Source organism: Aphelocoma coerulescens, chromosome 10, assembly GCF_041296385.1.
Source record: "Aphelocoma coerulescens isolate FSJ_1873_10779 chromosome 10, UR_Acoe_1.0, whole genome shotgun sequence".
In the NCBI taxonomy this organism is placed as follows: Eukaryota; Metazoa; Chordata; class Aves; order Passeriformes; family Corvidae; genus Aphelocoma; species Aphelocoma coerulescens.
In genome coordinates this window covers 15,708,197-15,734,537 of record NC_091024.1, presented here as the reverse complement: position 1 = coordinate 15,734,537, position 26,341 = coordinate 15,708,197, and the positions used below count along the sequence as shown (strand labels likewise).

The window sequence follows — 26,341 nt, the reverse complement described above, 5'->3', positions numbered from 1 at the left end:
TTAATGTGTGCATAACATTTTCTTTCTGTCCATAAAAAATCACTTGTACTTTTTATATTTATAATGCCTTTATTCTAATGCATTTGACTTCTAGTTGTTAAAATATTTGCTCATTTCTTTGCATGTTACTTGGTAAGATGCTCAAAAAAACCAGCAGATGGAGGGGGATTGTGCTCCTTTTTATTAATGGGTAGGACAGCTGGCAAATAAAAATCAGTTCTTGGGATTGAAGTAGGCAGTTCAGCTACAGAGAATCATATTTTTCTTATTGTCTACATTTTGTAATGGAAAATATGGAAATTATTTCTCTGACTTCAGCTGAAGAATATATGAAGGGGATAACAAAAGAAATCTGTGATAATCTTATGTACATAACTATTCCGCATGACATTTAATTTTTTCAGTCTATGGCAAGGTTATATTTATTGCAGGTTGCATTAGGTGATCCATAGTGTTGTCTTCTTTAAATCTTGCAAAAGATCTAATTCAGTGGAAAAGGTAAAAAAGAAAGTTTTCTCTTTATTAGTTTCTCCTCATAGTTTAAAACATGGAAGAAGAAGTGGAGATTGGGGGATTGTTTGGTTAATAGGTTGGTTGGTTTGATGGTGGATATTTTTTCATCACAGAAGAGCAGATCCAAGAAAATTCTTAGTAGGAAAATTTATAAAATGTATTGTGTGTTTCGGGTAGGCTTCAGTAAGCCTTACAGTACTTTCCATGTGTAAATATATTTTCTTTAATGTATTCTGGCCTAGATGTTGTGTCTCAGATGAGAGAATTAATTAGATGGGGAATTCCAGGGCTGGATTATGTCAATGGCAAGTGAATCAATTTCTCTTCAGTTGCTGTTCTTTTTAAGATTAGTATGATTACTCTCATTTTACAGGCGTAGAAACTGATTCGGAAAAACGGAGTTACTTGCATGGGTTTGTAGGAGCCTTTTGAAGCACATCTGGCCCCATGTAAAGGAGGATGCTGGGAGCACCAAGCTGTTCCTGGAACTGCAGCGTGGGTGCCAATTAAACATCTACTGTGCCATGGGGCAGACAAACAGCTTCAGAACCTTTGCAGGTCAGCTCTGTTTGTGGCAGTGTCTGCTGCACTTAACACATGGCTGTTACTTGAACAGTGTGGGATCCACACTGTAAATTCATGGCCCACTTTACAGTGTTTAGATGTGCTTAGATGTGCCTGAGATTTCTCTTTCCCCTCTTTCCACTTTCTCAAGCCAAGTTTTGATGTTGTCTTTGACAGCTGGAAACATTGAGGAAATGAGTGAGGAGAGGGATTTGAGGCAAGCGTTGTTTTGTGTCCCATTGAAATGCAAGTGGCTCTTAATGTGACAGGATGTACAAGCAAGAGGAAAAGAATAGAGAAATGTGTGAGCAGAGGTGAAGAACTGTCATTGCTCTCCACTACTGAATAGGCAGAGTAGGCTGATGTCATTGTGACCATAGGAACAAAAAAACCCCAGAGAGATGCTAGGCTTGATTACATCAGTTCATAAAATGGGCTTTGCTTTCCTCTTTGCACTACCAGCTTTGATGCAAAAGCTGATGTAATGCAAGAACTCTTAGTAAAAGTGCAAAACAACCATGTTGTAATTTTTTTAGCTTCAGAGAGGATTCTTTGTTATTGAAGGAATGGTGATTGTGCCACTCATTTCAGTAAGTACCTTTTATAACAGTTGACTAGATGATGTTCAGCTGGACTGGCAGAGACATTTTCATCTTCTGATGCTGTTTCTACCACAATCCATAGCTGAAATGGAAAATTTTGCTTCTTCATCTTCTTTTACACATACACAGGAACTTAAATAGAGAAGAATGGAAGTCGTGCATTATTTTAATGCATTGAAATGTGCAAATATACTTCCTTTTTTTGTTATTGAACTTCCTGCTTATTCTGCCAATATATATGAGAATTTGAATGGGTCCTACTAAGAATGCTTATTGAAGCAGGGTTCCCAGCTCGCTGCAGTGGGGGACTGGGGCTCAGTTTGAACACCTAGACTGGCCAATACCGAAACATCTGCTATTTACCTTTTGCAGTTTGTTTCAGGAACATGCGTAAATAAGGCTCTGCACCCTTACAGGGCTTTTTGCCAAATGAGAACTTGAATGTGTTTTGCTGTAGGTTAATGATATACGAACATATAGATATTGTAATGAAGTTTTCTGGGGATTTAGCAAACATGTAGTTGTGTTGCAGAACTTTTTACTGTCTCTGGTAGATGGTAACTAGCAGTGTGAGATTGGTTATCCTGTACATATCACATCTGAATTTCATACTTTACCAGCATGGTTTGAGAAATACTTAGAATGTGGCTTTCACAAGGACTGAGATGATGTGTACTGGGGAATGCCCTTAATAAAAGTGAACCATTAAGGGTGTTGTGAAAATAATATTGATTTAGCACATGAGAAATAACAATAACTATTTCACTTAGCATAATAAAAAATGTGGAGGAGGAGGGTCGTTTTTGGAGAGGAACTTGGCATTGTAAAGAAGTGAGTGCATCCTGGGTTATTTTGCCAATGAAACTCTATAACCATGTAAGCATAAAACTCGAACACTTAATCTAAAATGTTGGGCATTTCTCCTTTAAAACTCCGTCTTGCCTGCTTTTGAAAAAAGTAGCGTTTGGCAGTTTAAAATTTTGTTTCTTATGCTGTAAAAATAGTTGTGGACTTTCTGTTAAAATCATACTAAAATCATCAGACAGTTCTGTTGTTTACAAGAGAAAATAATTTTTTGATGTATTTCATTCTCAAATTAGGAAAAAAACCCATAGCTGCCCACAAAATTCACAGTTTTCCAAAGAGTATAGGAAAATTATATTAAAAAAGAAAAGGGAGGAGGGGTGAGAAGCAAGCATTCAAATTTCCATGGAAGCTCTGTGTTTATGTAAAGTACAGCAGCTGCACTGCAAATTCCCCTCTCTGGATGACCTCAGTACTGAACAAGACAGACTGTTCTGGGTGCAGGTGTGATTACTGAATTATTTGTTCTGTTTTAGTGTCAGTCAGTTACAGAGAAGTATTATGGGTAAAATTTGTATCCACTGAATAAAGTGAATTGGTAGATTTGGTATTCCACAGTTCACTATGTGCCTTCCTGCTATTGCAGAAATAGTTTATTTTATTCTCTTGAATTGCATTAGTTAAATAGGACGGACAAGAGGAAGTGACTCCAGCAACAGCCTCTGAATACATCAGGCAGGCAGAAAGGCAGGATTGCACTGAAGATGGTGCTGGACATAAAAGACAATTTTGACAGCTGAATTAGGATTTATTTTTAAGAGGTTTGTATATGTTGTTGGAATTGAGAATTTTAAGTTTCTTCTCCACGCTTCATGAGAAATAGAGCTGTGAGGAAATGCTCACTCCTAACACATGCGTATCCAGTCAGCCTTGATTTGACTGTGATTCTTCTTGTGAACTTGCCAGCAGTTTTCCAACCTACCTTAGATCACACTGGTCTTTGCCAGGTGTCTGTACTTATTTATGTTCTGTGTGCCTTTTATCTCTTACCAGTTTATGCAATTTTATAGGAAAATCCTTTTCTTTCATTAGTGTTTAGTGTAGACTGCCAGAGAGCAGGACTAATGCATTGAAACATGGCTGCTTTTCTCACACATGTCTCTCTCAGAGAGGTGCAGTCAGACTGGGAAACCCAGGTTCCTGAACACCCAGTGTGCAGGATGTCATCTTTTCAGGATCTTGGGGGAATCAGCACAGATCTAGAACCCACAAAAGCAAGTCCTTGTAGAAAGATGGGTGTAGTTTTCTCCAAATAATTAGCAAATTAAGTTTCTGCTTTGGCAACAATTTAAGAGAGAACTACGCACCATAAGATGCATGACTTCAACACCCAAGGCAAACTTGCACTTCTAGGAGGTCTCCCTTTTATCACTCAAAGGGCAATAAAAGGACATGGCATTTCAGGTGGGTGGTAATCCTGTAAGGCTTAAAGGAGTGATGGCAATAGTGTCTTTATGCATCCACTATTCTGATCCTTCTTTCTTCAAACATGATCCTGACAGGACTGGCTTCATGTGAGGCACAGAGCTTTAGTACAGAAATGTGTCTGAGATTTTAACATTTTTTAAAAGGAAAGGGGATTAATATTAAGACTCCTATGCAAACAGCAATGTACTCATAAACACTTCTGTGTTTAATGGGTTTGCCATGGCACTGTGTGCTTTAAGTAAAAAATAGATGGAAAATGGAGGGCAGTTTCCTGATACTGATTTTAAATACTGGTCTTGTTTCTGATCCAGTGCAGTTTCTTTAGATGATCTGACTCTAACTGAAGACATGTAGGGAAATAGATCATATATCTCTGAGGATTTAACAAGGGGTTTAGGTGAGTAGTGAATGATAAACAGGTCAAAGGAACACGTAGTCCAGTGTACTCATACTGTAGCATGATTCTCCTGAGCATGAGAATTGCCTATTTTTCTTTTAAACCATCTGAAGCAGATAAATCTTCCTCAGGAAATTGGTAATGCATTCATGGTAGGACTTGGAAACACATCAACATTCTAATGGTGGAAAGCAGTGGAAGAGGGATTTGGCAGGGTCAAGGACAGCTCGAACACCACCCACTGCTGTTGGTGTTGAGAGTAGTGAGACACTGTGGTAAACAGCTGGGATTTCTCTGAGTCATTCATTCTCTGTTCCCACCTCATCGCTCTGTCTACGTGTGTGGGTGGCCAGGTACGTTTCTAGGCAATGAAGTCATTAAAATTGATGTCACATCTCACAGTCATGTTAGAGGGGAGAGGGGATATGACTGCATCTTTCTCTTACCCGTTTTGGAGCCTTTTTGCACTCACCTACCTGATGTACATGACCATCAGTAAAAAAGGCAGGGAAGCAACACAGAGATGGCCAGTTATTGTCCCTCACGAGGATACCATGGCTTGTATCATTAGTCTCACTTGTCTGTGGCATGCCAGGCACTAGGCTGCACACCCCTGTTAAGGTGCAGGAATGGTCTTTTTCAGGAACAGAATTGTGAATGTCTTTGTAGTATTGTATTCGTTTGCCCACCTGCTTTCTCGGAGGTGTATGGTGGTTTTGGATTGATAACAGTTGATCTGATCAAGGATATAAAGGTTAAGGGTGATACAATTAGGAGCATGTTAACTTCAGCTGATAGTATGGCTTGTGCTTGAATCAATTTTGCCTCCTGTTGAGGAAAAACTGGTCCGGTAAAGAGTATCAAGGCTGGGTGTCTTGGAGCTTGCTGAAGGTCACAAGTCAGGGTTCATGGTGTGCTCACTGTCCTGTGCTAAAAACTTGTGTGTATGTTAACACCAGGGTTGGACATTTTGCTTCAGAAAAGGCCCTCCATGTAGAAACTTAGGGCAAGGTTGTTATCTCTGCATGAGGTTACAGCAACCTGGAATAGTATTTTGAGTATATGTTCTTTTGTTGGTGTAAGGTAGAGCAGAGTCATTCTGCTTCTTTTGCTAACAAAATCTGACACACCTGAGCCCAGGGTGGCCAGCTGGAAGAAAATATTGAAACCCCCAGTGAGTGAGGTAGTACCACCCAACATTCAAACAAGTTATGTATAAACTGAGATAAATAAGAATTGTTTCTTTATGATCTTTGAACTTGTTTCCATGTTTTTCTTTTGTTCTTTCAGGTAAGGCAGTGAAGTCTTTAACTGCTCCCAAAGAAGAGGGTCTGGAAAGAAAATGTCTCTGGCAAATAAGTATCAGGTAACACTGGTAGTGGGGAAGCTTCTTAATTTTTAAAATATTTATCTGAACCAGTCTTGATGAACTGAGTTACACCTGAATTTGAAGTTACAGATTCAGAGGAAGGAAATCTTGAGCTCTTAGTCACTGAAACCAGAAAAGTGCCTGCTTTTCATTTTTATGTAAAGCGCTACTGTTTTTGATATGCAAATGGTGCACTGTACTCTGTAACCTCAGTCTTCTAGATAGTAAACGGAAGGGCAGAGAAAAATGTGTGTGGTGCAGGAATTCAAATGATGTGGAGGCAGGGTTCCTACTCTCTTTCACAATGCAGTCCTAAATTCCAGTAAAGCAGAAAGAGATCAAATCAGCTTGGACTCTGAGGGCAGGGATTGCCCTGTGTCGTAAGGGGCATTTGATAATTCCTACATCCCATGAGTATAAAAGGTAACTGAGATGACTGAATGTTAAAGTAGCTGGAGCAAGCAGTAATAGAACTGAGTGGGTTGTAGCCGAGTGACAGCTCATCATATAATCATCATGTTTTCCACTTAGAGCATCTCTGAAAAACAAGAAAGATGGTTTAATTCTTTTTGGTTTTCCTCTAAAAAGAGATTTTGAGTAATTGTTTTTTGGAAAACTTTCATTGACATCTGAGCTATAGGTACCTATTTTGAGTGATAGAAGAGTTATTGCCTGTGGTTCTCTCACACACACCCCTCATTAAATCATAGGGAGAATTTCCTGTAGTCATTTTTCTTTTTCCTTAATTGCTTTCTCTTGCACAGAGGTCGGGCTGGCTCTGCTGGCATTTCATGGTGTAGAAGTAATCACTGAGGAAAGCACAGACTCATGCATGTTTTGGTGCCTTTGATGCTCTCCATTCTTTCTCCTGTCTACGTCTTGTCCCTGAGAAGCTGCCAGAAAAATCCCAGATGGGCACAGATGGGCCACCTGAGTGGCTCTCTGAGGACAGCCTCCTGCCCTTCCCATGGCTCAGCTGTACCATGGTGGGGAGCCAGGCCATTGTCCCCCCTTCTTCTCCCTTAGTCCTCAGTTCCAAGAAGCTGATAGAGGAGATACAATGGTTCTGTGATTATATAAAGCAGTAGCATGTTCCCAGTTTTTACAGGAAGCTCTCACTAACCTCTAAATTAGTCTTTTTTTATCATTATCAGGCTTTATTAGGTGAAATAGGTTTTAAAGGAAAATAGGTCTCATGAGATGAAGCTAAAATCAGTGGGAGATTACACTTCATGCTGTGAGTCTTTAGGAATCTATATGTACTGTGTGCTCTAGTTTTGGGTTGGGAGCTTGTCAGGTTTTGTATCCAGAGGTATGCTTTGTAGTTAATAAAATATGATTCTTTTAAAAGTGAAATTGCATTTATTATTTCTAAAAGTGAAGCTGTCCCTATGAAATTGATGAAGTGTTGTAAAAATGTCTTGAAGGGTGAAGCTGTGGCTGTGTTTCTCTGTGTAGTCAGCAAACTGGGTGGCTGATGCAGAGTGTAAGAGAGTAACTTCTGTTGCTTGCTTTGTATTCTTTCAGAAGGGGTAGCTCTGTTTGCAGCAGTGCACTCCACGGAATTGCTAAAGTTTGTGTAGCTCTCTAGCAATAGGCTCTCCTACTGCAGCCCTCCACTGAAGTGTCTATATGCCTGTAAATTGCTTTGCTGATGGCTTTCAGTTACTGTTGGGGTGGGGGGGTTCCATGTGTATAAGATTCAGAAATAGCTTTTTCTCATAAACTTAGGGCAGATAAGTTAGCTAGAAATCATCAGAGATTAGGAATATACATGTCAAAAGTCATTCATTTTCTGCACCTAGGAATGAGTGAATGAAGGACATACATTCTCATTTAATTGAGAATTCTGAGCTTTCACTGGCTAGGGGAAAAAAAACCCTACTTATTTAATAGTGTTTTTAAAAGATGAATATGTTCAATAAAGCCTAGGTGTTCACAGTATTGGAGAGGTAAAAGTAAGCTTGATGATCTTGTATTTATTTCTCAGTCATGTTTACAGAGCACTCAGACAATCACCAGAGCAGGTGTCACCAAGTGGCCCAAACCAATGGTGCAGAGAAGGAAGAGGAATCCACCTGTTCAGGCCTTCTGGGTTTTAGCTTCACCTTTGAGTCAGTGTAGACTACTTGTGCTGGGAAAGTGCTATAAAGCAGATAGGGGAAGGCTGGGGATAACATCCTTTCTTTGTTCAATTCAGATTGTAGCTATTTTATTTCAGAAGATGAATATAGATAATTGATAAACTTGAGAGCTGAGATTTGGTATATTTCTAGCATGGGCCTGGAGAAGTGCCTTTGCTTTTTGTGATAAAAAATGTGTAGTGTTTAAGGTCTTAATTAAAAGAAGAGAGTTTTCCCTTGTAAAAAGGTGTCTCTAGCTTTCGACCAGTCAAACATTTGCTGTGGTTTTTGTGACTTCATGCTATTACTACAGATGCTAACACATAACCAGATGGCTGCCTCAGAGTGCTCTGGGAGCTAAAGGGAATGTACAGAAAGCTTTCCAATATCTTGGTGATCCTGCTTCTGTCACCAAAAGCTTCATGAGTCATCAGAGATTGTCACATTTTGGTTATGCCATAAACAAGACACAGGTTGAATTTTGAAAGTATTAATAACCTTTATAGGAACTTACTGTAAATGTTTCATGTTCTTTCCAGAAGAATTTTCTTGTGGTTGTTTCAGCTTGACTCTAGTGCCATTTGTTTTTCTTTCATTATGGATGAATCATCAAATAGCTGAATGTAGACTTGAATACTGAGGTCAAATTCATTGCTTGTATTGGCAGTTGACAATTTCATTTAAATCTGTAGTTCACAGTTATAAGAAACTGTGGCTTTTGCTCTGGCCTCTGCATTGAAAGACACATTTGGTATCTCCTTGCCCATTCTTTGTGCTGTCATATGAATTAAACCCAGTTAGGAAGACACCAACATACTTCCTTTCATTTTCCTAACCTCTGTTTTATTACCCAGTGGATGCATGCAAACATCCAGCGATGGTGTTAACAGGAGGCAGAGAAACCACAAGAGACTTTCCTCTGCAGTCCCTTCTGTATTTATTCTTTCCCTTCAGGTTTTTGCTATCTGGAGAGAGACTTGTTCTGGCTATTTTTTAACTTTTGCAATTGAAACAGCTATTTTTAATGGACCTTCAGAGAGACCAAGAGGCACTTTGATGGACAGTGACACTCTGAGTAGTCCTTCCATGTGTGCTGTTTCTGAGTGTTGTGAGTGTGCAGCAGTTGAGCAGGATGAGAGGGCACCAGGACAGCACAGCAGCATTACTGATGCACCACTTGCTCTCAATGATTTGTGGGTGTGACTGTAATGTGTGTGTGAAGGAAATGCTGCTGTTGCAAAGGAATCAGATGAACTCACAGACCTTGAGCACCATTTTTCAGCTATAAGAATTTTAGTGTGATTATGTGTACTTGTACAATCTGCACGTAACAATAGAAGCACTACAGTGAAACTGAGGCAAAGTTTGGGTAATGTTTCAGTCTAGAAGTTGGAAATAAAGGTGAGAGTGGAAAAAGTATCTGGACAATCTCTTTAAAATGTCTAAACTTAGCATTTTGGATTGCTTCCTATAATGCTGGGAATCAAAGGTGTGTTATCTTTAGCCAAAAACAACAGTAAAATTTTGCATGTGAGATTCAGTAGAAATTTGTTAAAATGTGCATGTAAGATCCCAACAGCATGGAGTTGTATCTTCATTTTCTAAACCTAAAATACGTTGGTTTTTTGACCACCACCACCACCACTTGGAAATACTGTGTATGAATATGGAGCCTACTTATTTCTTTCTGGTCAGGTTACCATGGCTGTTTCCCTTTTCAGTGCAGTTCCACAGAATACTGAACTTAATATTCTAGGTGGCTGACATGAGTTCACCAGGTGAGAGCTCAACTCAGCCTGTGGAGCAGGTAGTGTCTAAGGGCTTTAAAGATGTCCAGCAAAGCTGTGTTATGTTGAAATAAATTTGTGCAACACCATATACTTGGAAAAAGTATAGCTGAGAGAGTGGAAAAGGAAAATAGCAAAGAGTTTGTTAGTCTTATTTTGTAAAAGAAATATATTTAACAAATATGTGGATTTTCTTACATAAATACACAATTGCTTTTTTTTTATAGAGGAGGAGGTGTAACTAGGAGGGATAAAACTTAAAAGAATTGCGAGAATTCACAATTCATATTCTTGGTATTTAAAAATTATAAGAACGAAAGCACACTAAAAACTTTACAAAATTATGTTTTAAGACTTTGATTAATGATGCATAGACGAACAGAGAAGCAATATTTAGTTAGCATCAAAGAAAAAATGGTATTTGGTCACAGTATTGCTAAACAGACTGTAAAAGAAGACTATATGCAGGTCATTTATGCTTTCTTAGCTGGTAGAGGAGATTAAAACTAGATAAACTATAAAATGCTCACATATCCAGTCAGGATACAAAACACTTGAGACAAAGCTCATTAAACCACTCAGGTCTATGCTTCATGGTTAATTTACTTAATATTGAAGATTCTTTTAGATCAGTCTGCAATGCTTGTTGGTTTTGGGGTTATTGTTTTTTTAAATCATATTACTTTTTTAAACAAAATTAGTAGTTCTGAAGGTGAATTTTTCATGAGTAGGAAGGGACTAAATGTATTGGATCTGCTGGAATAATTTAGTCAGTTCTGCCACTGACAGAACTGGTCAAACTGGTGGAAAGCCAGCCCTCTAAACTGGATTTTGAGGTGTATTTCCTTTGTTTATCTGAACCAAACAGGAAGGGGGCTGGATTCCTAAGAAGCTGTCATCTGATGTACATAGCATAGAATTATTTTTTCCATAATAGTGCTACAGGGTCAGAGTGTGTCGTGGGTATGACAAATGGATGCAGAACAGTAAATTACTGTCACTTTTGGAGTGAAACAGTAAAACTTGTTCTGCTTTTCTCTCCATCCTCACAGGCACATGATACTGCAGAGCTTCAAAATCAGAAGTAAATCAGCCGGACAGTTGCCTCCTGCCTTCCTAAATAGGCAAATATATTAGAAACAGAAAAAGGGCCCTACCTACCTCATTCCTGTGAGTAGCTATAAATTTCCCCTCCACCCCTCAAATCAGCATCTGCCAGGTAATTGTTTTGGAATGCTGAGCATAAGGATGTAGCAATGAAAACAAAAAATTTTAATTTGTTTTCTTATTGACAACAATTAAGTGTAGCCAACCAAAGAAACCAACTAAAATTATTAACAGGCTACCAGCATGCCTATCGCCTGTGGCTACACAGAGCTGATGGGTGATGCATTTTTACTCATTAAATGAACCTTTATTTGTGCTTCCTAAAGCTTGGATGCTACATAAGTTCCTAAAATCATCCATATCGTTGCCATGTTAAACTGCTGCTGCAGTTGATGTATCACTGCAGAAGCTGTTTTGGGCTTAGTTCTTCGGTTTTATATTTCTTAGCAGTTCATTCTCTAATAATGTGGTGTAACCCACTGTGAGGCTTAAAGATCCCCAGAGTGACCCTCTTGGTCAGTGCAGTGAACAGAACAATGTTTGCTAAATGGCTGCTGTGTAGCTGATACTCACCTGCTCTGGATTGCCTTTTCCTTGCTGACTTTTCTGTCCTTTCTCCAGGGAGAAGGTGGGTTTGCTGTTGTGGATGCCTGCCCCGTTTGCTTCACCAAAATGAGTTAGGGCATGCAGGAGAGAAGGGAGACTTTTGCAAGTAGAACCTATCATGGTGAGTCAGATTTTGTCCCTGCTTCTTCTGTAGAAATTCTCAGTGTCGCTACATGGCTTAAAGCAAACTGTTCACACAGAAGTCTCTCTTCCCTGCAAGTATGTTACACATAACACTTCCTTGGCAGCAGTGCTGGACTGAGAGGTTCTTCCCTACTGCTTTTGTTTCCTCTGCCACATGAAGTTCACAAAAGTGCTTGAGGGGGGACCTTCAGGAAATTAAAGCAGCAAATTGAATGGAGCTGAAAATAATTCCTCTCTACCACGTACGCATGAAAAGTATGAGAAACTGTGGTCTGTAGTTTTGATTTGGAACCACAGCAACTGTTTGGAATGTTATACTAAAATTAAGTACGTGGGAACTGTATTTTTAATTTTGAGTTGCTAAATACTCTAAAATACCTCGTAGAGATTAATTTCCATTACTACAGTTTAAGTTTCCTGTCATCATTCACTGGGATTGTGAAGGAGTCCCAACAGAACTCCTGACAGTCCATAGCACTGCAGCATGGACATTGTATCTGCCCTGGTATCTTCATTTAATGGATTTGTTTCTAATTTTGAGGCTTAACCTTGGGTTTGAAATTCACTGCAAAGAACTTTCTCAACGGCAATAGGAAGTAATGAAATATAGTTTGCTATAGAAACATTGCCCTTCTCCCCCCTCCTCCTCATCATGATAGTTCTGTCTGTCCCATGTCATGCCTTCTTTATTGCCTTCATTTCTCCAAGTTTTCCTAGCCTCCCACTTCTCTGTTATCTCAGTTTTCACATCATCTCAGTACCTTGTAAGGATGTGTCAGGTCAAGCTTCTGGGCAGAGGCCTCCCACATTCTGCACTCAGATCGGCCTAAGCACTTGTGCATCTACAAGTACGAGAGTTTTGAATTAATTCAGGATTAATTTAAACAAAAGAAAATGCAGCATCTTCTGCAAAAATGTTTACTTACAAGCAAACCATATCAAATACGTGTAAACAGACTGGATTGTGTGTGGATAAGCAGAGAAGCAAAGTTAGAATTCAAAAATCTTTCTTTCCTACTTTCAAGCATGAATTTCTCCTGTTCCTGTGTTGTTTCGGGGTGTTTTTTATTTTGGGGTTTTTTTTGTCTCTGACTGCCAAAAGTCTCTGCTTGAACATAGATTCTACGTCTGTTTCTGCTTGAACACAGATTCTTTGTCTCTTCCTTTCAGAAGTGGGACTTGATGTTCCAAAGTGTTTTAAGGCTCTTGAACTATTGCTGAGCTCATCAGTTCTTTCTATAGCTGATGCACAAATTTTTTCCAAGCTTCACCCTCCTCTGTGCATACTGGATTTTATTTAAGCTGTTGAGGATTAAGTATGGTATTAGTAAAACCTTTGGGATTCTTGCTGAGAATTGTATAAGTAACCATTTTGATCATGGAGAAGAAGCTGTATCCATGTGTTGCATATAGAATTTTTCCTTTGGAACCCTTGTCACTTCAGAAGTCCTTGTGGGTTTGGACACTGCACTCAGCATTAGTGAGTCCCTGTCTTTCTACTTGGGTGTCAGACTACTTTTATTTGTCCTTGCCAGATCACCAGCACTGAACAGATTGCATTGCTCTGTTCTGCTGGGACAAAGTCAATCCATGTTAATGGCTTCTTTAATCTTTTAAATGTGATTATTTTATTTGGGGCAGTGGCTCCAGCCAATTCCATTCTCTTGCTAGGGATAGTAGACAAGTAGAGATAAGCCGTGCCTGCATAAGACAAGTCAGACTCTAATTTTGCCTCATTTTGTGCCTAATTGAACTGAAAAAAAAATATCTAAACTTGGTTCTCCAAAGTCATAACATTGCATGGCTCATGTGGTTTAACTTCTCCAACCTTGATTTCAGGTTGGCACTGTATATACTATTAACTCTTAGGTATCTAATCTAAACCAAATTTATCCAGTGTATATAGTTGGTACATCTGAATTGTCTAATTCTACTGTATACTTTTGTTAGATTTTGGTTCTTAGGTCCAGAAGAGTAGAAAATTAGAGTAGAACAAGGAGCCTGCAGACTTGAAGAAAAAGGAGGAAATTCATTATCTGTTATTCCACCCTGCATCTAGTTATGTTTTTTTTTTAATGGTAAAAACTCTCCTTTAAGCTATTAATTACTTTTTTAAAAATAGATCCTTCTTGGATATTCCTTTTGCCATTTTTACAGAACTTACTTCTCTGGGTGTCCCCTGATGCCCTGGTTTAGATGGCTAAATCTTCAAGTTACAGGTGCTGTTTTGTTGCTGTCTTGAACTGTGGGAGCCATTCAGGTCCTAAAAGCTCAGTGTCTACTTGAGCAAGGTGGGGTTCTGGCTTGTAAATAAGCCCAAGTATCTCTTGTTTTACGCATCTGCATCAGGCATCTGCTGTTTCCAGCAGGGCTGGTGACAGCATCACCCAAAGCACAACAAACTCCTGCCTACAAGTTGTTAGCAAACTGCCTCCTTTGGGATGTAGGCCATGTCCCAGAACTTTCCTGTAGTGAGGAGGTGGTTATCACTTTTAATTTTCTGATGCAGTTACTATAACTTGTAGTCAGAGTGATAAGACACAAATGTTATTCCATTTTATTTAAGTGCCATCTTGGTTGTTGCTGTGGTAGTATTTTTACAGAAGTTGGCTTATTATAGAGCAGTGGCATTTGGTTTTGCAAGTAACTGGGACACATTACCTGCCACTACAGGCAGCTTACTCTTGAATTCATCATTTGGCAGTTACTGTTCATTTTAGCTGATTTAAGATGATGTACCATTTGATTATAGTCTGAATTTCAATACTGAATTTGCCCTAGGAATCCACGTTAAGATACAATTAATAAAGACTAACTGCTGCGTTAGGATACTTGGGCAGCTCTGCCTAATGTGGGTGGAAGTAGAACTGTGTTTTAATTACAGGCAATGCTCTGTCATTTTGAGATTTAATTTCTAGTTGGATTGGTTATTTTAATAACTGTCTATTATCAGTTACAATTATATTACATAATAGCAACAATATTGTTATAGCAAGAGGTACATACTGTCACTGAGTGCAAACATGGAGACGTAGAAAACATAAACATTCCAGTCAGTGCTCTTTACCTCTGCTCTGTGCCTTTACAGTTTCCATCAGTTATTTTGTCAGTGTGAACTCAGCTAATTTACTCTGTTCTCATGAAATCAAAATACTTTTGCTATATATTAGAAGTAGAGTAAAATACTTCTAAGTCATATTCCACAGTGAGAAATGAGATTCATTCTCTTTTGTAGAAATGGTTTAAATCCTGTTTTTTACCACTGAATCCATGTCTTTAAAGCACAAACTTCACAGAGCTTTTCAGGCCAGTGTATTTCTTCTCTTAGCCAGTACTGTCCAAGATAATTTCTCATGGAATTTCAGGAAATTTTTGTTTGTCCTGAAGATTTCATTTTCACAGTAAAACTGTTTTTCTGAGGTAGGTAGTTCTAGACCTGGGTGAAAATAATTAAATGTATCCTTTAAAAAAACTGTTCTCCCTGGACAGTCTAACCATCAGGATGTAATTTAATGTAAAAATAAAGACTGGTTCAGTTCAGAGCAAGATTCTGACATTCTACAGAAATATATCTTAATCTAAGAAGGCCTTAACATATTATACCATGAAAATTACCAATATAGAGCAGTAGAAGGATAGTTTAAGTATTTGATGCAGTATACTTTTATAGTATTTATACATTCCTTTTATAGTTATTTAGCATGAAGTCCATGAGAATTTCTTTTCCATTGGTTTTGCTGTTAATAATATGATGTGTATATTAGTATGGTGTCTGCAGACAGAAATATAGACAGTGGCTCCATGATGAAAGTACGATCTTTGTCTCTCTTGAGGTATTACTATTTTAGATAAGGTGGTTAGAATATCTTTAATTTCTAATGTGTTAAATCTTTAAAATCAGAACAGTTCAAAATAAATATGTCCATCTGCTCTAGATGCTGCATGGGTTCTGTAACAGAGTTTTAGCATTGCAGAACTAAATTATGGCCCAGCCTTAGTTCATTCAGAGTCATATTTATGAGTAAATTCATCTGGTTTTGAACGACCTCTCTTGCAAAGCCTAAAAGAATTTCAGTAAATTAGACAAAAGCTATCCATACCTGATCTCTTGGTGTTATTAATATATGTGAGGCCAGAGAGCATATGGATGGAGAAGCTGGCACAGTTTCTATTACCAAAAGAAGAAAGAGCCAGTTGATGTGTTCATAAAGAAGATAGGGAATAACTTGTTTCCAAGTAAATCATCTCCTCTCACGTTTGAGCTACTACCTCTGTATATTTAAAGCATGAAAAACTGACATCTTTTTTTTTCACATGGATGTTTAAAATCTTTGGAAACTTTACCCAGAGAGAATAAAGTTTTGAGTAACTAAAGTAAGTTACAGCGCAAATTAGACCAGTAGGATTCTAAAGGTATCTCTTCATGGAGCAGTTAATTCTTTACAGAGGACTAGGGGAACCTTAACACTCTTATAAGCTGAAATGACATTTGGCAAATAGCAAATTTCAAGACTGAAAAGGGTCAAACAAACACTGTGGTGAAGTTCCGGACACTTATTTCCTGGTCACATTTTGCTAAATTTGGAACTGAGTCTACATCCTTTGCAAAATGTGTACGGCATGTAATTATGTTCCAAGTATTGTTTCACTGGAGGCTATGAGATTTGGCTGTTTGATTTGTGTTATTTATTGTTGCTGTGTTACAAAAATGAATTGCGCACTGGTGGTATAATAAACTAGTGAATGTCTCATTTCTCTTATTAAACAAGCAGAGATTAAAAGGATGTCTTATTAAAATGTTTTGGTTGAAAAGTTATGTGAGTAATTGGATACATTTTTATGGTGAGGTATTTTATTTTGTGAGGGAATGATCTTTCCCTTTATGCAGAAGTTAAGAGAGACTTACACTCTTTTCAGCAATTGTTGGTTAAAAGAGATTTTACTGCATACAAGAAATCCTTTCAATATTTTTTCATTGATTCTGAAAGCGTCTGCTGGATTGCTCAATACTGTGATGAGACAATTTGTTAGATACAATTTTGATTCTTGTGACAAAGCATTGCTGAGAGGAGGTACCTCCCAAGAGGAAGCCAATTGTCTCTTTAGTGAAAGTTTGGCTGGTGGAGAAAAAAAGTCCCTGAAACTGGCACGGTACTTCTCTCTACACAGTTTGATGGAAGTTGTCTGGACAGTAAAGTGCATACATGTGTCTGGGCTAACTCTGGGATGTTCTGGTGGCTGCAGAAGTTTAGGGTATTAAAGGACAGAAATCCAAGGAAAATGGTGCTTCCTTCTCTCTGCTGCTTGCTGAGCAATTTCCTGCAAAGCTGATAGGATTTCCCAAATAAGTTTTCTCCGTGTGGAACTGGTTTCTGTGAATTTGTAGATATTAAGTGTGCCTTGAAGCATGCTGGTCTTTGTGTGTTGTTATTAACCAGAAGTAGATAGATAGGTCCAGACAAAACTGAAGAGATTGGCACCTCCAGCATTGAGATCTGCCTTCTATTTCTGAAAAATGTTGGAGCTATTTATAAATTTGGAAGATCACAGGACTGTATGTGGCTTATCATGCTTATGCTTGTTAGTTCAGCTTCTGATGTACTATTGTAATTAACTTTATTCCTAGCTTTCACAATCACAAGGCTGTTTTTCTATTTTTAAGGCCTTCTGCAAGAATACTGCATATTTTGGATATTTTATCTTCACTGAAGTGCTGTGGTACATTGCAAAGGATGTATAAGGCTTAAGTGTTTCTCTTTATTCCTCTTCAGAGTACATAGTATACATTGTGCTGTTTGACATCATAGCCAGCTTAGTAATGCCCAGGCAAAAGTTTCCAAGGCCTAGAAGGGTGAACAAAAGTACTATAAAAGCTAAACTCCAAATTTCATCTTTACACCTCTGCCTACAATGAGCAGGGGAGCTGAAAAAGATTTCAGTGTTTTTTCAGACTGTTTAAAATATAGATGCAGGAGAAGGAAAAAGACTGCAGTTCCTCCCAGCTCTTCCTTAGCACATTAGCACTCTTTAGAGCTCTGAGTTTTTCCTGCTCAGCCAAAGCATGCTGAGTCTATCAACCTGTCTACAATCTTACCATTACAAACATTACTTCATTATTGCTTTTCCAAGTTAGCAAGGCAAAGTGATATAATTCCAGCAGTTCAGGTATTTGTCTCAGCCAGGTTCCTCCAGTAAGAAACCCGATACACTACAGTTTCAGTCCTTACCTTCTTGTCTCCACATGAAAAAGAAAGGCCCTTGCTGAAGCCTTTGCTTCCGTAGATGTGTGTTTGTATCTCATTGGTGTTTAACAGATGGATTAGTTAATGGAAAGAACTGAGAACAATGTGAGCAAATCTGTCCCTTAGTAAATTCTTGTAGTGGTTTGTAGAAGACCTGATGGGACAGGAAGATTTCCAAGGTGAGCTTTCAGTGGTGACACTGGCTGGAGTGACATTCTATTAAGTGTCTGACTTTCCATAGGTAAAGTATTATGGGAAAGTTTACTGCTTATCTCTAAGTAGCAATGGCAATTATAATATAAATTCTCTGAATGCCTTTCTGTTTGAGAGCTTAAATTCTATCATTTGAATTACAGAGAAGGTACAGAGCCAGATTTTCAACCTCCTGCTGGTGATTGTTTATATAACTTTGGGCCTTTTGGCTGTGGCTTTACTTCAGGAGACTGTCTAATTTAATCAAGCACATGTGGATTTGTATATGTGGAGTAGATATTCAGTCACATAAGCTGTGTCAAAATTTGCAGGTCAGATTCAGGACTGAAGTTGCCCAAGAAGTTCTTTGCAACTAAATCCCTTTTAGAGGAAATCTATTTATTAAGTGGTATTTTTTTTTCTTCCTTTTAGTTAAAGTCTCTAATCTTTGGAGATCGTCATCATTAATGTTATGCATAAGAAAACAGTAGTTTCTGTGTAGTTTCTGAGTTGCATATATTACATTACACATAAGCAGATCCATTTCTATGTTAATTAAAACGCAAATATGAGTGGCATGAGCTTAGTTCTGATCCAAGTTTAACTATTTGATTGATGGTAGTGACCTTCTTTCCTTGACATACCACTTTTATTTTGAAGCTAGTGCTAAAAAAAAAAATTATTATCAACTGGGTAAAGTTCAGCTTGTACCTTTTTACATTTTCATGTATCATGAACTCCCCACAGATAGTTTGCTTTTCAGTGTGTACTGACTGCAGCTCCAAGAAATGAGCTCATTCTGTCTGTCATGAAATAAAGAACACTGCTGGTTAATTGACTGGTTCAGCAAACAGAAGAGCAAGAGGTTTTTCCCAAACATTTGTACATGAGAGAAAAGCTGACTCAAATGAGTGAATATTGCACATCTGCTGGTTTTGGCTGGGGTAGAGTTAATTTTTTTCACAGTGTCTGGTACGGGGCTGTGCTTTGGATTCATGCTGAGCATGGGGTTGATGATTTAGAGATCTTTTTGTCATTGCTGAGCAGGGCTCACAGAGCCAAGGCCTTTCCTGCTTTTCCTACTTCTAGGCTGGGGAGGGATCTGGGGGTGGCTGGGAGGTTGTGAGGAGATGCAGCCAGGACAGGTGACCCCAACTGACCACAGGGATGTTCCAGACCATATGACATCATGCCCTGATGTATATATAAAGTTGGGGAAGAAGGAGGAAGGGGAGGACTTTTGAAGTGATGGAATTTGTGTTCCCCAGTCACCGTTCTGTGTGATGGGGCCCTGCCCCCCTGGGGATGGCTGAACACCTGCCCAACCATGGGAAGCACTGAATTGATTCCTTGTTTTGCTTGGCTTTTCCTGTTAAACTATCTTCATCTCAACCCAGCAGTTTTCCAGCTTTTACCCTTCCAATTCTCATCCTGGTCCTGCTGGAAGGGGAGTGACTGAGGGGCTGCCTGGGGCTGGGCTGCTGGCTGGGGTTAAACCACAACAGCACATATTTCCTGTCTGTCCGGCTGACTGACAACAAAAAAACCCCATCATTTTTTCAAATAGGTTTCTGCAAAGCTAAATAGAAATGAGAGTTCTGCTTCTTGCTCTGTGGTTGGTAATTCCTTAAGCCACCAATTTGAAAAGCTTATATAGTTGGGTTTTTTGCACGTGATGGAAGAACATGGTTTCAAGCAAACTCTTTTTTGTTGGTTGTTTTTTTCCTTGGTTGTGTTTTTTGTTTTGCTTGGGGTTTTTGTTTGTTTGTTTTTGGTGGGGTTTCTTGGGGTTTTTTAAAATTCCTTTTATGTGGTTTATATTCTTGTCTGTCTGTTGAGCGTCTGTTTTATGAAACACTACTGACCTGTTGCTGATGGACCAACTCTCTGCATCAAATCATAATTTTCTCTCTTTCCCTCCCTCCCACCCAGCCATTTGTGTTTCATATAAAACCTAAATGAGCTTAAAGATCTTCATTGAAATTGTTCCTGCTCCACATCCACAACTTTTTATTCTGAACCAGCAGTAACAGAATTCTCTCTCCCCTCCTTGCATTTCTGGCTAATAAGCAGCCCTGCTAGTCAGGCAGAGCCATTTTCTGCCATGAGTTTTTGAATAATTCCTAATAAATTGGCAGTGGGTATTGTCCAAAGTGCTGAAACATTTGTTTCTAAAAATAATCAGCAACAACTCCCAATCAGCTCTGCTATGCATCTGGCTTCTGATCAGCAGCAAAGCAGAGGAGTTGATCAATGCTTTTATAATAAAGAAAAAGAAATTAAATGTATGAAGGAAAATAGATTTCCAGATAGCTTAAAGGATTTTTTTTTTTTATGTATCTGTCAACTTTCCAGGGCTTTTATGACAAAAAGCAGAGAAAAATACAGGTATTTCTGAAATCCTTTCAGGATCCAATTTAAGATGTTTAAAAATATATATTTTTCTCTGCGGCAGATTAAATAGAAAGATATTTATATGCTGAAGCTTGCAGTAAGCTTTACAAACCTGTCCTAATTCCTCAGAGTGATGTTGTCATCACATTTGTCAGCTAAGGCTCAAGGAGACTGCAAATTCTTTTGTATTTTCCTCTCTTTTTCCTGTCTGGGAGTTTGTGATGAGCTGTTTGTTTCAGAAGAGATTGTTCTTCATTTAGTTTACAGGTGCTCTTTTCATATGTGAATTTGGTACATAAGTTAAAAAAATGCAGGTGCTGTTGTTATTTTTTTTTTAGCTGTTGCCTGTATACATTAATATTCAGTGTGGTGAAGGGTTTTATTCCCCCACCCCCAGGCTCTATTTTGCAATCAATAGCATTTTCCATATGTTTTTTCCTGGCATTATGAATTTCCTAGTTTGTACAGTGCTATTTAATTCCATGTCCTGCTTTTCCATAGAATGCAATAATAGATGATGACGACAGTGGCAATTAGAACTAATGGTCTACTTCTTAGAGATGCAGAATATCCATTAATCCTGTTGAACTTGGTCAGAAATTAGGCTATTTTAACATCAAACTTGGAATATCTGTTAGTTGCTGTTGCTTTTTTTGTGTGTACAATTCTGCCGTGTGTTTCCTTATAACACTTTCCTTGATTCATCATCTTTCAGTTCTCCTTGTTGAGCCCGAGTATTTCCTATTAATTATTATTTTTCACATTGCCTGAATTACAGGAAAAATCGCAATGGTAGAGGTAGTTACAGCTTATTTATAGTGAGAAGAAACTTGGTGTGTATTACCAAATTGATTTGACTAAATGAATGAGGGATTTTTCTCATTGTTTAGGGCTTTTTAAAAAAAATTTGATGATTAGCCATTCTTAATACTACATAATTTCACATTTACTTCACTACATGAATTTCCTACTGCAGGACTTTCAATTACTTACGTAGTTTAAGTGAAACACACAGTTGCTATGCTTATATTATGCATCTTCAAAATGTTGTGAAATGAATCATTCATTTCTCAAATCTTTATTTTCTCGTTTGTATCTCTAGCTGTTTTAAAATATTGAAGATGATATTAAATGATATTTTAATTAAATATTAATAAAATTAATTTATTAATTTATGATATATATTATTAAATGATCGGGTTTTTAGGACAAAAAGGAATTAAGTCTTCTATTCTTCTTGGTTTCATTTTCTAAACTAAATGCAATACCTGAGGAACATCATGTTTCACAGAAATAAGGGTGGGAGTCACAGGGTTGGGGGGAAATTACCCAGTTCTGTTTTGCTGCAGTGTGTGTGTGTGTTCTTCCCTGATGGAGCTCATTTGGCTCAGCACACACTGAGCTGATACTCCGGCTTCTGCTGAATTCCAGCATGTTACACGTGTGCCTGGCACACTTGCAGCTTCCTGTTCTTTCTATCTTATGTGTACCTAAGGACTTACAAGGACTTGCTTTTTGTACATAATCTGAATTTCAGAAGTTCAATCCTGCTGCTATTTTTAGGGTACTTGTAAGAGAGAGAACTTTCTCATCAGTCTGTCACTGAAGCTGTGGGATGAACCAACTGAGAGGATCAGTATTTTTAAGAGGAACTTGGAAAAATCACCATTATGTGTTTTGCGTTGATGTGAGGAACAATGTAACCGTGCAGAGTAACAGACAGTCAAGCCTTGTGTTTAAAATAGCAGCTGAATTGTCTCCATCAAGGCATGGATGTGCTGCAGACTCCATTTTTAAAGACTATACTGAACCCTTAATCGCTGACTGTGCACTTGACATACAATTAAGCATTTGAGCTTTTCCCTAATCTCTGTGTACAAGAAGATAAAGGATGCTTGGAGACTTGTATCAGTAAGACTATTTATACAGAGCTCATACTGCTAACACTTTTGATGTCCTTTAAGCTTCTGCCTTCATATCCCTGTCAGCTCAATCCACTGCACACATTTTCTGAGTCAAATTGGCATAAGCCAGGAAGAGGAGAAATGTGTTCACATGCAAGAACACTGGCCACAGTAAGACTTTTTTCTAGCTAGAGGAGAAATCCTTTCCTTCATCAGTAACTTGTGACAGATTCTAGAGACTTAGGACACAGATAAAGCAATAGGTGTTTCTCATGTAGTGATCATAAAGAAATTTCAAGTGATGAAGGTTCAGAAGAAAAAGAAACTGAGTTTGTGCCAGCACTTCAGACTGTGCTCAAGAACTTGTCTTCAAAAATTTAGATCATTGAGGTGCCGCCTTACTCTGGGCGTGAAAACCCCTTCCTTCAGGGGATCTTATTATTATTTCTTGAATATTACTGCTTCCCTATTATTAGAGATATCTTCTCCCTCATATGTTCCTTGGGTTACATTAAATAATTGCAAAGAACCAATGAGCAGTGAGCAAGGCCTTGTAGTGAATGTAGGACTTGCACTGAAGAAGCCAAGTCTTGACAGAATCTAAGCACAAAGCTGATGTAACAGAAGGTGATGATTTATGTCTGGACTTACAGCTACTTCAGTGTGCATGTATGTAACAAAAATAATGGAAGCAAGCACACAACTGAGGTGTGCTCACTCTTGGGGAGATGCTGATCCACATTCAACAGAGTATTGGCAGAGGTTTTCAGCTGTGTGCAGCTGATCCTAAGCTGCTGAGAAAATTGTAGGAAGTATTTCAGTCCTGTGTCAGAAGCAGAAGTGTAAAATGGAACCCCTTTTGAGTTCAGAACAAGCAGTGCATGAGAGTCTAGGAAGAGAATTGAGGTATTTCTAAAAACTGAGTGGAGGAAGCTTCTTCATCTCCTTGTTAGTGACTATTTTGAAATGTCAAATAAAAGTAGAGGAAAATGAGTTATTGCGGATATTCATTCTTAACAAAGAACATCTCTGCTCTCTGTCCTCAGATTTTGTCTCAGACTCTTACCTTCAAAAGACCTGTTGGAGATTGAGCTCTTTGATTTGCAATACATATGTAGCATCTTCAGTCTGTGTTTCATTTTCTTTTCTAACTTCACACAGAAGCTGTTGCAGGGACCATGCAAAGGTAAAAAGATAAATTCAAAATTTGTGCCCAGAATGATGAAAGAATTGCAACTGAAATTCTATCCTGAACCTTTTCATATCTCATGATAGTTTTATTCTGAGCTTTTATATTTCTGTGTATTTTGTTGTAGACCAAGTTGGGGTCATATAGGGATCATTCTTCAGTTTCTTGGCCCACTATACTGGGGAATACAGCAGAGTAAGCAGTATTTAGGGTTGATCTTAAACTGGTGAAGCTCCAGTGTATGTGTGAGAAAGGCTAAAAAGGGCTGAGCTATGTGCATGTCCCTGTGCCCTGACCATCACAGTATCCATGGTAATCATTTAGATACCTTATTTACAACTGCAAGCTAAATGGGATAGTTTTTATTTTAGTTTAAATGGTATATTGTGATAATAATAAAATATCTACTGCAAGCACATTGGCTGAGTCCTCTTTCAACAGAAGAAGTAGGCTGAGTGTTGGGAAGTGTTTATTATTCTGTGCAGCAGATGTGTTGAACAAAACTATAAAAATGTTTCAGTTGTTTGTTAACATGTAGTTGAGAAAAAAGGAATATACTTTGCTTGTTTATTTCCAGGGCAGTGATAAAAGTTACATCTCCTTAGCAGAAGCATCATCATTTGGCTTTGAGGGCTGGATATCAGAGTTTTTAGTTATTTCCCTGTAGCTAATGGGAGTTTCATAGAGTAGATATTTTAGTTTGTTAATATTGTATAACTGGAAATGTGGAGGCATATTCACACTCGATGGTTATTTCTATATCCTGCAGTCCAAGTATCCTTGAAAGTGTTAAGAGTTATTAAAGGTTGCTTCTGTGAGTTGAGGGTTTTACAGCTGTTTTTTTAGGTTCCCTGAGGGTGATGGAGAGGGCCACAGGTGAATGTGGTTTGACTGCATTTCCTTTGCAGTGTATGAAATGATATTTTTTATGTCGTTATGAACTTTGAAATAATTTGCTTCAGTGTGAGGGTATCTGTGGTGTGCTGCATTCATAAGTGAGTTCCAACAAAGAATTGAAGATAATACTTTGGTCAGATTTGTGGTTCTTATATGGAAATATGTCACAGTGAAGAAAAAAAGGTAAGAATCTTATTAAGTCCTATATATTATTTCACATAGACCTGAGTTAGAGTTGGGTACATTAACAATTGTTAATTTAGGTACTTAACTCATGTTACAGTTGAGTTGTCACACAGACAACTGGGAGGTTTTGTATAAAAAACATTATCTTCTGAGATTTGGTTACTTGTGTATGTATTCTAGGAAATAACAAGAAATAATGTTATGTTCTGCTTTCGTATTCTAATTCTCACAAATTTGTAAAAATTGTGGACCTTGTTATAGTTTTGCCTGTTTCAAAAGCATTAGCAGAAGGAATGTTTTCCATGATAAAAAGATTTGGGCAGATATCTGTTAAATCCTGATTTTGGTGGGGTTAGGCCCAGTTACAATGGTATGAGTTTTGTGAATGGATTAAAATACCAGAAACAGTAAAACTGATTGTAAGTGCCTTTTAGAATAAGGTGAAGCTTATAGTAATTGGATTATGTATTTTCAAGCAGCAGGATTTATTCTTAAGATATAGGAGTAGAATATATGTAAATGGAACTGCTGTCTCTTTTAAAAATAAATAAACCTCATGAAATGGTGTTCCTTCTTTCATGTGCTCATCTCTTTTTTTTTCATCAAAAAGAATGGCTATCCTGATTGAGTCTTCTCCTGGGTATCTCTATATTAGTTCATTGCCTTAGATTTTGGAAGCTTATGAGAAGAAAACTTTCAAAGCTGTATTTGATGAAACTTAGGACAAAGAACTGTTAGAGGAAATTCCAAGTGCAAGTTGCCATTTTCATGTAGGAGAGCCATAAGGATATTTTTGTACATTCATAATTCTTTTTTTATTAATTGTCTGGGTTGTGCCCAAGTAATACTCCTAATGCAAATTACTGTATGTGGTACTTTATCTGCATTAAGAGTAGTACCCATTAGGCTTCTCAGGTCAAAGGTAAAGTCGATTTTGGCAGTTATTCAAATAGCAGAAGTGTAATGATTGATATACTACTTCTTTTTCTTTCTTCTTACAGATTTCTCAGGGGACAAAATTTTGCTTATTCATACCTTCTACTGTGGCAAAAATGGATTCTTTCCCTCACCAAAAACCAGCAGCATAACACCCATCCAACACCTGCCTCAAGGAACTCTTATTTAAAGTCTATTGTAAGTCAAAATAATCACTTGCTTAAAGGTAGCTTTAATCAGCTGTGCATCTATTTACAGCTCAGGACCCAGCAGCCTTCCCAGGAGCGCTAATCTGAGCAGCGTGGCTTTGCTGCAGCAGCTGTTCGCTCTTGAGTGGCAGCAGAGGAGGCAGGAGGCGGCTGCGGGGCAGGGCTCGGGCTGAGCTGCCGCCTGCCCGCGGCTCCGGTGTCACCCGGGTGTCCCCTCAGGACCGGGCTGCGGGGCAGGGCTCGGGCTGAGCTGCCGCCTGCCCGCGGCTCCGGTGTCACCCGGGTGTCCCCTCAGGACCGGGCTGCGGGGCAGGGCTCGGGCTGAGCTGCCGCCTGCCCGCGGCTCCGGTGTCACCCGGGTGTCCCCTCAGGACCGGGCTGCGGGGCAGGGCTCGGGCTGAGCTGCCGCCTGCCCGCGGCTCCGGTGTCACCCGGGTGTCCCCTCAGGAGGCGGCTGCGGGGCAGGGCTCGGGCTGAGCTGCCGCCTGCCCGCGGCTCCGGTGTCACCCGGGTGTCCCCTCAGGACCGGGCTCGGAGCAGTGCAGACCCAGTCCGTGGGGTCAGGCCCCGATGACACCGGCTGATCAGGAAGTTGATCTGCATTGCAAATGACGGCTCAGGTTCCTGTTGCTATGACAATTGATTTCAGACGTCGAAGTGTAGAAACAGGGGAGTAAAGAGCTCAAAA

General features: G+C 38.8%; 1 protein-coding gene across 16 annotated transcripts in view; it reads left to right on the top strand.

Moving 5' to 3' along the window:
- Nucleotides 1-26,341, top strand: part of OTUD7A (OTU deubiquitinase 7A) — a 148,119-nt gene that overhangs the window by 69,948 nt on the left and 51,830 nt on the right. For 12 of the 16 annotated variants that reach the window (XM_069025261.1, XM_069025262.1, XM_069025257.1 and 9 more), the window contains 4 exons: nt 5,659-5,734; nt 10,700-10,817; nt 11,376-11,481; nt 25,510-25,642. The gene's annotated coding sequence lies outside the window, so the exon portion shown is untranslated. Of the gene's footprint in view, nt 1-5,531; nt 5,552-5,658; nt 5,735-10,699; nt 10,818-11,375; nt 11,482-25,509; nt 25,643-26,341 lie in introns of those variants that run through there. The other 4 variants (XM_069025266.1, XM_069025270.1, XM_069025269.1 and 1 more) reach the window with 4 other exon arrangements.